The following is a 10,922-nucleotide window of genomic DNA, read 5'->3' as shown; positions in this document are numbered from 1 at the left end:
TTCGAACTGCAGTCAGCCGTTTGAGTGGGAGTCAAGCACACTTAACCACCATGCCACCTGCTGCCCCCCCCTTTTCTTTTTTACTTTTGTAATTTTAATTGAAGCATTGCTATTCATTTTTTTTAACTCTTTCTTATAAGCACCAAATTTTAACACCTAAGTCAATTTTGGGGAAAGAAACACCATCAAGAACTTCCCTCCAGAACAAAACAATTATGTTCATTCCTCCAAATATCCAAATTGAAGGCCTACCAAAATCAAAACAGAACAAGCCCACAGAGATTTTAAAAAAAATAACACCCTAGCTCATCAAAATATACATTTTCCATTTGCATTTTTTAAATTAAAAATAATAATTAAAAAAGGAAAACTGTAAGGAATTCACAATCAATTGCCTGACTCATGTGGATGTGGTGTACAGCATACGGAGGTCAGGAAGGGCAGCACACGTGATGGGGGAAATTCATCTTCAAGGCTTAGCTTTCTTCCAAACAGTGTAAAATACCCACAATTCCAAGTATGAAGGGACACAGACGATCTCCTTCAAGAATTCCACAGGACAATATAGGCGCCCGAGCTGTTCTTCATAGAGCGACAGGGCTTCCGTCAAGTTGACACAGTTCCCCTGTGTGAAATATTTCCCATCCTGTTTCAATGCTTTCTTTGAGAGGTCAAGAATCAGTCTGTGAAACTCCCATGTGGAATCTTCTTCTGGAGAGGTGGAGATTGGAACAGCCATCAAATCATTAATCACATAATCAAACTCTCTCCCTTCTTTGGTGTACCTCTTCAGTACTGGAATACAGTCTTCCATAAGAACCTTCTGATAGCAGTCTCCCTTAAGATTGTCTAAGACGTCACCACACGTTTTTCACATGTATTTCTTACACCCATCAATTACCATTTGGTCAATCTCTACCACAGTGACCATCTTTGGTTTCAGTTTGACTATTTCACATAATATGCCGCCGTCTTCACCTCCCAGAATCAGTACATCCTTGCCAGTGTAATCTTCTTTGTCGCTGCCCATGATGGCCCGGGTATATGCCAAATCGCTCTCTGCCAAATTAACATCCCCACTCAGAATGAGAATATTTCCAAATTGCTTCGAGTGTAAAATTTTAATGTTCTGATAAGGTGAATCTTCATCATATACCACTTCATCTATGTCATACTCGACCAGGCGCCCATCGGCGATGGGCCAGTATCTGTCAATGGCCCCTCCTCGAACGATGGGTGGTAATCTTTTTATCCGCCCAGTATTGTCCTGATTCAATTCTTTCATTCTTTCTTCTACTTTGTTCGAAAGGCTGTCGATTTCTTCTTTGCCCTGCACATCACTGTCAACTATGAAGGTCCAGCAACACCAATCCATGTGGGTAAATTCTCAAATTGGCGAAACAATTCTTTCATTCTTTCTTCTACTTTGTTCGAAAGGCTGTCGATTTCTTCTTTGCCCTGCACATCACTGTCAACTATGAAGGTCCAGCAACACCAATCCATGTGGGTAAATTCTCAAATTGGCGAAACTGCCGTTCTTGTTGGTGTAGGTTGCTAAGTAGCCATGGTCCTGCCAGGTGTGTACTGACTCTGCCATTCCCTGCTCCTGGAAAATGGACTGGAGTCCTTTTAGAATGGTCTCGCCATTGGCTTTGGCACCGAGCATGAAGTTGAGTGTGTTGTGTCCTGCTACTGCCATAATGAGGTGAGGCCCTGTGCCGTGCCTGAGGGAGGCAGCCGCGGGAGACTGGGGCGCTGCGCAGTGAGTCAGGCTGTGTTTTTTTTTTTTTTTTTGAGGAGCTGCATCTGTCATTTTCTTCCCATAGCTTATTTATTTATTTATTATACATTCAATCGCTGTTTATCATTACAGCTCATAAAATGGATTATTCCAGCATGAATACACTGTATATCAGTCCAGCTAAAGGTATTATCATGCATGTTATCCTTACTAGATAATTTTGATTGCTATACAAAATAACTATGGATGGGAATCAGCAGTTAGCGTAATAGTTATGTCGCTGGACTCCCACGTAGTCGACCACGGTTCGCGTCCCGGACCGATGACTTAAAACTCATGCCAGGCGCGTGTGCATGTGTGCCCAAGATCCCCAGAGGAGAATGGAGGAGAAGGGATTGCGGCCATCCCCCCTGGGGGGTGATTTCTCACTTTCTGTCTCTATGTCTCTGTCTGTCTGTCTGGTGAGCGCACAAGCCCTATAGCAAAAACCTATAAAAAAAATAAAAATAACTATGGATGAGATAGGGACTTGCTCTCAGCATGGGTGCTAGGATCTTTTCTGTGGGAGTTGTTCTTATACTGCATTAAGGAAGAGGATAATTTAAATAATCAAAATCAGGGACCAGCAGATGGCACAATGGTTACGTCACTGGACTCCCACTTAGTCTACCATGGTTCAAATCCCAGACCTGGCAACTTAAAAACTCATGCCAGGCACGTGTGTGTGTGTGCCCAAAAAAACAAGAGGATAATGGGGGAGAAGAGATTATGTATGATGTGACCATCCCCCTGGGGGGGGTGTGATTTCTCACTTTCTGTCTCTGTCTCTCCAGTGAGTGCACCCTATAGCAAAAATATCTCTTAAAAAATCAAAAGTACTGATTCTGATTAGCTGTGGTAGAGATTAGGTCTAGAGGGAACAAATAATAAAGGAACCCCTGTGGCAATGAGCTTCTATCTAGGTAAATGAACAGGAAGTGAAAGTAAAAAGATGGAATGTGTGGTTTGGCAGAGAGATCTTTCTTTGACTGAGGTTTTTGTATTAAAAGCAGTTGATTCTGGACCAAATACTGCCACAGGGGTATTTCCCAAATGACTAGCTGTGCTGAGAGAAATTTGGAGCCAAATACTGCTGGCGACAGTATGGCTAAGGCCTTTCCTTGATATGCTATACACTCAGTGAACTGCTCTGGCCGTACAGAATCCCAGCATTTTGGGTTCCAAAGTCAATGCTTTCTTTGGTCAGGAATTTTCACCTTGCTCCTCCTCCCAAATCTGATATAGATAAAAAGCATCTTGGATATTCTAACAAGGACTAGAAGGAAGTTGAAGAATATAGAAGTTGACAGTCTCTGTGTTATCTTGTTAGTTTTCACCAGCCTCCTTTTAGCATTACATTCAACCATGACACTGTCAACTCAAGCTCAACGGGAAAAAGTACTGGTAATGTGAAATAAGTCTTACATTATAATATCTTAATCAAATTTGTTTTGTATAAATTATACTTAATCAGTTTATTTAGCTAGTTCCAGGGCAGACCAAAGTAGGAACATGTCAAATGTTTTACCTGTAAACAAATTCTCCTTACCAATGACTGAAAAAGAAGACCTGCTGGAGCACACATCAGTGATGATACACAGTTTATTTTTATAATGGTTATAAATTCAGGTTGATTAAATACTTTCTGGCAGATTGATTTCAATCTCTGAAAGCAAGCTGGGAGTATTTATCATGATGAATGAATGTTTCTTACGGCTCTTTTTTTTCATAGAGATTTTTGCTATAGGGCACATTTGCTCGTCAGAGAGACAGAGAGAGACAGAAAGTGAGAAATCACCCCCAGGGGGCATGGCCACACCACGATCCCTTCTCCTCTACTATCCTCTCAGGATTTGGGGCATGCATACACATGCACCCGGAATGAGTTTCAAGCCATGGGGTCTAGGACTCGAACAGTGGTCAGTCATGTAGGAATCCAGCACCTTAATCACTACACCATCTGCTGACCCTGATGAATAAATATTTCAAAACTAGGATCTTTATTCAAGTAAATGGAATGCACCATATACAACAGCCCTAATTCTACCCATTAGACATGTAATGCGTATTATTTTTAGAAGTACAAATAGAAAAGTAAAAGTAATCTGTTTTTAAAATTGCAAGCACATTAGTGTCTATGCTCGATGGAAATCATCTAATCTAAGCAGAGCCCTGTACTTCTAATAAAATTTTGAGTGTTGGGGGACCAGCAGTTAGTGTAACGGCTATGTTGCTGGACTCCCATGTAGTTGACCACAATTCGAGTCCCAGACCCAGTAGCTTAAACTCACGCCGGGCGTGTGTGTGTGCATGCCCAAGATCCCGAGAGGAGAATGGAGGAGAAGGGATTGCGGTGTGGCCATTCCCCCTGGGGGGTGATTTCTCGCTTTCTGTCTCTCTGTCTCTCTCTGTCTTTCTGGCGAGCACACGCGCCCTGTAGCAAAAATCTCTCCAAAAAAAAGAAAAAAAAAACTTTGAGTGTTGGTTCATAATCAAGTTTAGATCAATAGGGTATTGTTCCTTTTCTATAGTATGCATAAAATAAATGGGTGATATTAATTAAAGTTTGAGTAGATTATTAAAGTAAAACAATTATGAGTAAGTATCATTATTTGAGAAGTTAACATGAATGTAAAAACTGAATACAAATATCCTGAAAAGTTTACTCACCTATTATGTCATTTTTTTAAGGTTTGCCAAAATATCACTGGCCTTAAATTTCTCTGTAATAGGAGAGAGATTCAGCATGCCAGGAAGAATAGCATACCATGTGTGTGGGTAAATATACTGAGCATGTTGTTTGCCAATAGCAGTTGGTAACCATGGGTGGGCCATACTCTGATGGCCTGGTCTATTTACTGTTGGCAAAATTTTAAAAATTATGAATAGATGTACTGTACTGAATCTTTCAGATTGCTGGAATTCAATACTGTAAAGATGAATGATTAGCTGAAGATTTTATGATAGCTACTATATTTCAAGGCTCAGAAAAGAATGCAACCCCAAGTTATTTTTCTGTTTATGTAAATTATTGATGATCTCTATCCTTTCTATAATTTAGTTACCACTAATTCTTCACCCCAGTGACTGGATTTCACAGTACTCACTTACTAAAGTAATATACATTATATAATATGGGTAGAATAGGAAGATTTGTTCATGTTACTGAACTTTTTTTTTTTGAATGGGAAATATGACACTTTTTTGGCCAGATTCCTTATATTGAAAGCATGTTGTTGGACAGCAAGAGAATATATTTCCAACAGCTTAGTTAACTTGTAAATTTAATTATTTAATGTGTTCTAAGTAGTTCCTTATTCACATTATTAAACATACTCAGCTGTTTTAGCATTCCACATTTATGTGGTATTCTGTTATAAGGGGACTGGCAATAAGAACATATGATTACCACTGTTTATGACTGAATGGAAACTCAATCTAAAACACATTAGGCCATATGCCATGAGAGGTGAGTAGCTGGAGTTTAACATGCCGGTGGAGTGAGATGGCCACTTTGGAACAAGCTTAGCTGCAGACAATAACACTAGGAGGCAGGTGGTAATGTCCAGGGTATGCAGTGGTAGCTAATAGATGGTAATCAAAGACATATTGGGGAGGCAGTGTCAGAGGAGGCACTAAAAGGAGAAGGGCTGGGGACAGAAGGGCTGGGAAGGCATAGTGAGTGAGTGAGAAGGGGGCAAAAGGATGGGGGCTTGGCCTGGTGAGAATTTAAGAAAGTGAGGAGGGAATGCAAGGAAAGGAGAAAGGGGGCATGAATGGGATAAGGTGTACAACAGGAAGTATGAGTGGGCTGGGGAAGCCTGAATCCACAGTAGGAAGAGAAGAAAGTGAGAAGGCTGAAGTGGGAGGCAATTGGGAAAAGAAAAAAGAGAGATTGAAGGAGGTGGGGGGTATTGTGGAGGCAATTTTATATATTCCAAGTAAAGAGGATGGATGGCATCTGTGGATAATCTAAATTCTATTAATTTCAGTCATTTATTTAATTTCCATTTCTTTGCTCTAGTGAATATAAACAATGTGGCTTCTCAAATCATTTTCTGGCATAGCCAGAATAAATAAAACATATATGTAAAAATGTATTAATAAATAATTATAACTCTTCCACTATTGATTTGCCATCTTATGAAAGAGGTATAATTAAGATTAAACAATGAGATAATTAGCAATGGCATGTAGCCATCTGGTTGAGAGTAGTGGTGGTTACTTAACAGACTGGTATTATGGCTATCTTTAAGATCTTGGAAAGGGTGCTTCTTTTTCTGAAATACACCCTGAATTTGTGATAAGATGATCATCAGAAAGTCAGTAGCATAGGCCCAAATGGTAAAAAAAAAAAAAAAATCATAAAAGGCAGGATGTAAGAAGCATTATCACCTCTCACTTTAAGAAAATATTTTCAACATCAGTATTTATTATATCTGTACATATAGCATGTTTATTTCTGTGATATTGAATATGAACATTACATTTTACCAAACACACATTTTATCCACATGTATTTCAAATGCATTCCAAAGAAAAGGAATTTAAGAGTATCAAATAGTGATTTTTTAATTCATCTTGCATAATAGGTAACTGAAGGTGAATAAAATACATTTTTAAAAAGTAAGTCATTTCTCAGGTCAGCAGGTGGAGTAGTGGTTATGTCGCTGGACTCCCACATAGTTGACTGCAATCCAAGTTCTGGACCTGGTGGCTTGAAAATCACACTGGGCATGTGTGCGTTCATGCTCCTTATTCTCCCAGGAGGAGAATAAATGAGAAGGGATTGTAGCATGCCCATCTCCTTGGGGGGGTGATTTCTCACTTTCCCTCTCACTGTCTCTATTTCTTTCTCTCTTTCTGGTGAGTACACATGCTCTATGTCAAAAATCTCTTAAAAAAGAAAAGTATATTATTTCTTTGCCATTTGATAAAGCAACTTAAGGTTTACTGTGGCCACATCCAAGTAACACATATAAAGTATAAAACATCTAGATTTGGATGTGCTTATTTCTGAGGGTATCCAACAAAGTCTATTTATGTGACGGGATGATCCTGAAGTATAGCATATCAGTGTAATCACTCTGGGCTTCCCATTTGTAGATGTGCTGCTATATTGTCGGAAACGTGTTGCTTGTGTAGCACAGACACTCTTGAAGTGCAGTGACTCAGTATGTTAGTGAAAGGAAAAATCAGGTGACATAATAGGCTATTGCTAAAAAGGATTTGAGGTATTCATACATAATCAACACACCCTACCCCTGGGACCAGCAGTTAGCGTAATGCTATGTTGCCGGACTCCCATGTATTCGACCATGGTTCGAGTCTTGGACCTGGTGGCTTAAACTCATGCTGAGCACGCGTACAAGCATGCCCAAGATCCCAAAAGGAAAAAGGAGGAGAAGGGATTGCAGCATGGCCATACCCCCTGGGGTGTGATTTCTCGTTTTCTGTCTCTCTGTCTCTCTCTGTCTTTCTGGCGAGCACGCACACCCTATAGCAAAAACCTCTCCAAAAAAGAAAAAAGAAAGAAAAACACCCTACCCCTAACCAAGGTAATGAGCTAGTATGGTCATAAGGTTTCCTCCCCTTTAAATATGCTCCTATGGGTCTTAAAAATGCCCTTCTGCAAAATCTATTCTTTGAATTTCCCTACTCTGCCCTTAACTCTCTCTCTCTATTTTATTTATTTATTTATTTATTTTTTGCTATAGGGCACGTGTGCTCACCAGAAAGACAGAAAGTGAGAAATCATCCCCCAGGGGGCATGGCCACACCACAATCTCTTCTCCTCCATTCTCCTCTTGGGATCTTGGGCACACACACACACATGTGGCTGATGTGAGTTTAAGCCACTGAGTCCAGGACTTGAACCATGGTCGACTACATGGCAGTCCAGCGACACAGCCATTACACCATCTGCTGGCCCACCCTTAACTCTCTTAACATAACTCTCCACTATTGCTCAAAAGCTGTACATGTATGGGCTGTGTTTTCTTTCTTCTAGCTTGTTTAATGTCCTTTTCTTATAAGTCAGGTTTATGGAGGAGTACTTTTTGTACAATAAAACAAACAATTTTTAGGGTACTGTTCTATATGGTTTGATAAACACATAGTCATGAATCCACAACTATGGAAGATTTTTATCACCCCTCAAAACTTCTGACCCTTTGAACAAAAATATTCTCCTTTACTTCTAGCTCTTGGTAACCATTAATCTGTTTTCTATCCCTAGTTTGCCTTTTCTAAGATGCCATACAAAAGGAATCATAGAATATGAACCTTTTTGAGGCTTGAAACAAACATGTATTTGAAATTCATCCATGTTGTTGCAGATACCAGTGGTTTTTTCATTTTTATTGTTTAGTAATATTTTTTGAATTAATGTTCCACACTTTGTATACCCATTTTCTAGTTGAAGAGCATTTTGATTTCAGACATTATTAAAGTTGCTATACACATTTACATAGACATTGTGTGAACATACATTTTCATTCCCATGGGAGTGGGATGTTAGGTTATATAACTATACCTTTATTTATTTTTTTGAGAGGTTTTTGCTACAGCGCGCGTGCGCTCACCAGACAGACAGAGAGAGACAGAGAGATAGAAAGCGAGAAATCACCCCCCAGGGGGATGACCATGCTGCAATCCCTTCTCCTCCATTCTCCTCTCAGGATCTTGGGCACGCACGCACACGCGCCCGGTGTGAGTTTAAGCCACCGCATCCGGGACTCGAACTGCAGTCGACTACGTGGGAGTCCAGCAACATAGCCATTACGCTAACTGCTGGTCCCACTATACCTTTAATTTTGTATGAAACAGACAAACTTTTCCATAGTGGATATACCATTTTGTATTACTACTAGCAATGAATGAGAATTCCTGTTGACACACATTCTCTTCAACTGCTCTTATAGTCAGGTTTTTATTGTTTGATTGGTTTTTAGTCATTCCAATAGATACATCATGGTATGTTATTGTAGTTTTAATATGGATTTTCCTAAGAGCTGATGACGTTCAATATTTTTTCATTTTTTTAACCTCATATTCATATATCTTCTTTGGTGGAGTAGCTGTTCAAGTTGTTTGCACATATTAACAAATGCTTTTCTTTCTGTTATTGGATTTTGAGCATTCTTGATATATTTGCTTTGAGTTTCATTGGCTCTTCTTTTTATACTTCCTTATGGTAGAATTTTAAGGTATAGATTCAAGATATTTCTTCTTTTCCAATATAAGCATTTGACACTATTGATTTCTCTCTAAGCACTGATTTTGCTTAGAGAGAAATTTTCTTCCAGTTTTGATGCCTTTGTTTCATTTTTACTCAGTTAAAATACGTATTTTTAAAATTTTGCCATAAGGCTCATGCAATTGCAAGAGAGACAGAGAGAAAAAGAGAAAGTAAGTGAAAAGGCACTCCTCCTATAGGGGATAATCACACTATAATCTCTTCATTCCTCCCTCCTTTCAGGATTTTGGGCACACGTGCACATATGCCTAGCATGTTTCTGAAACAGCCAGATATAGGACTCAAACTGCAAGGTCAACCATATGGAACTCAGCTGCCTTAACCATCATGACATCAGCTGGCCCTAAAGTATTTTTAAACTTTCTTTTTAAAATTGTATGTTTTTTGTGTGTGTGATATCCCTTGTAATCATTGAGCTTTTTGAGAGTTGTGTTAATTTTAAAATATTTGGTGATTTTCCGTATATCGTTTTGTTACTGATTTCAAATGTAATTCTGTTGTGATCTGAGAACAAGCTTTATATAATTTCATATATTTTAATGTCTTAAGATTTGGTTTATGATTTGTATTATGCTCTATCTTTGTGAATATTCCATGTGTTCTCAAAAAGCATGTATATCTTTTGGGAACCAGCAGTTAGCGTAATGGCTATGTCGCTGGACTCCCATGTAGTCGACCGCGGTTCGTGTCCCGGACCCGGTGGCTTAAAACTCACGCCGGGCGCGTGTGCGTGCGTGCCCAAGATCCCGAGAGGAGAATGGAGGAGAAGGGATTGCGGCGTGACCATCCCCCCTGGGGGGTGATTTCTCGCTTTCTGTCTCTATGTCTCTCTCTGTCTGTCTGGCGAGCGCATGCGCCCTACAGTGAAAATATCTCCAAAAAAAAAAAAAAAGCATGTATATCTTTTGCTGTTGGTTGCAGGTATTCTGTAAATGTCAATCAGTTCAATTTGGTAGAGGGAGTTATTTGGATCTTCTGTATTATTAATGATTTTCTGTCTTGTTTGTTTAATCTATTACTGAGGGAAGAGTGTTAAAGTAGCCAACTACAATTGTGGATTTGTCTATTTTTCCTTTCAATTTATAAGATTTTGCTTCATATCATAAAACTTTGTTGCATATGCATCTCCATTTAGGATTAGTTTTTATATTTGATAAATTGGCCTTTTAATCTTTATGTAATGCCCCCTCTTTATCCCTGGTAATATTGCTTAATTTTACATTTAGAATTATTCTTTATATTTGATAAATTGGCCTTTTTATCTTTATGTAATATCCCCCTTTATCCCTGGTAATATTGCTTAATTTTTTAAAGTTTATTTTCTTTCTTTCATTTTTTTTTTATTTGCCAGAGGGAGTGTGTGCTTACCAAGGATAGAGAGAAAGAGAGAAAGAGAGAAAACATCCCAGTGGGATGTGATTACACCATAATCCATTATCTTCCATTTCTCTATCCTGTCAGAATTCTGGGCATGTGCATACATGCTCCTGGCATGTTTTTCAAGCTGCGGGGGCTGGGATATGAACCATACAGTTATCGATGTGGGATTTAGTTCTCTCAACCATTAGGCCATGGGGCTAGTCGTTTATTTATTTTTTGAAAGAGAAAGAGGTACAGGGTCTTGCTGCACCCACCGTTATCCCACCATTATCCTTCTCTTAGCTTCTAAGCCAGCCAGGATCATAAGTGTACAAGGGTGTGCCTGATGTATTCAGATCAAACTAGGATCTGGACTGAGGCCTCTCACCTGGTGGGTCCGGGACTTGAATCGTGGTCGGCTACATGGGAGTTCAGTGACATAGCCATGATGCTAACTGCTGGTCCCAATGTTGCTTGTTTTGATGTTGAATTTGTCTGATTATTATGTAGTCTCTCCAGGTTTGT

General features: G+C 39.4%; 1 pseudogene; it reads right to left on the bottom strand.

Moving 5' to 3' along the window:
- Positions 1-453: 453 nt before the first annotated feature.
- LOC102493145 (spermine synthase-like) lies at positions 454-1,699 on the bottom strand (annotated as a pseudogene).
- Positions 1,700-10,922: the final 9,223 nt, after the last annotated feature.

This window comes from Tupaia chinensis, unplaced genomic scaffold (assembly GCF_000334495.1).
Source record: "Tupaia chinensis unplaced genomic scaffold, TupChi_1.0 Scaffold146525_1, whole genome shotgun sequence".
NCBI classification, from domain to species: domain Eukaryota; kingdom Metazoa; phylum Chordata; class Mammalia; order Scandentia; family Tupaiidae; genus Tupaia; species Tupaia belangeri.
The sequence above is the reverse complement of the archived record's forward strand: the minus strand, read 5'-3'. Positions and strand labels throughout refer to the sequence as shown.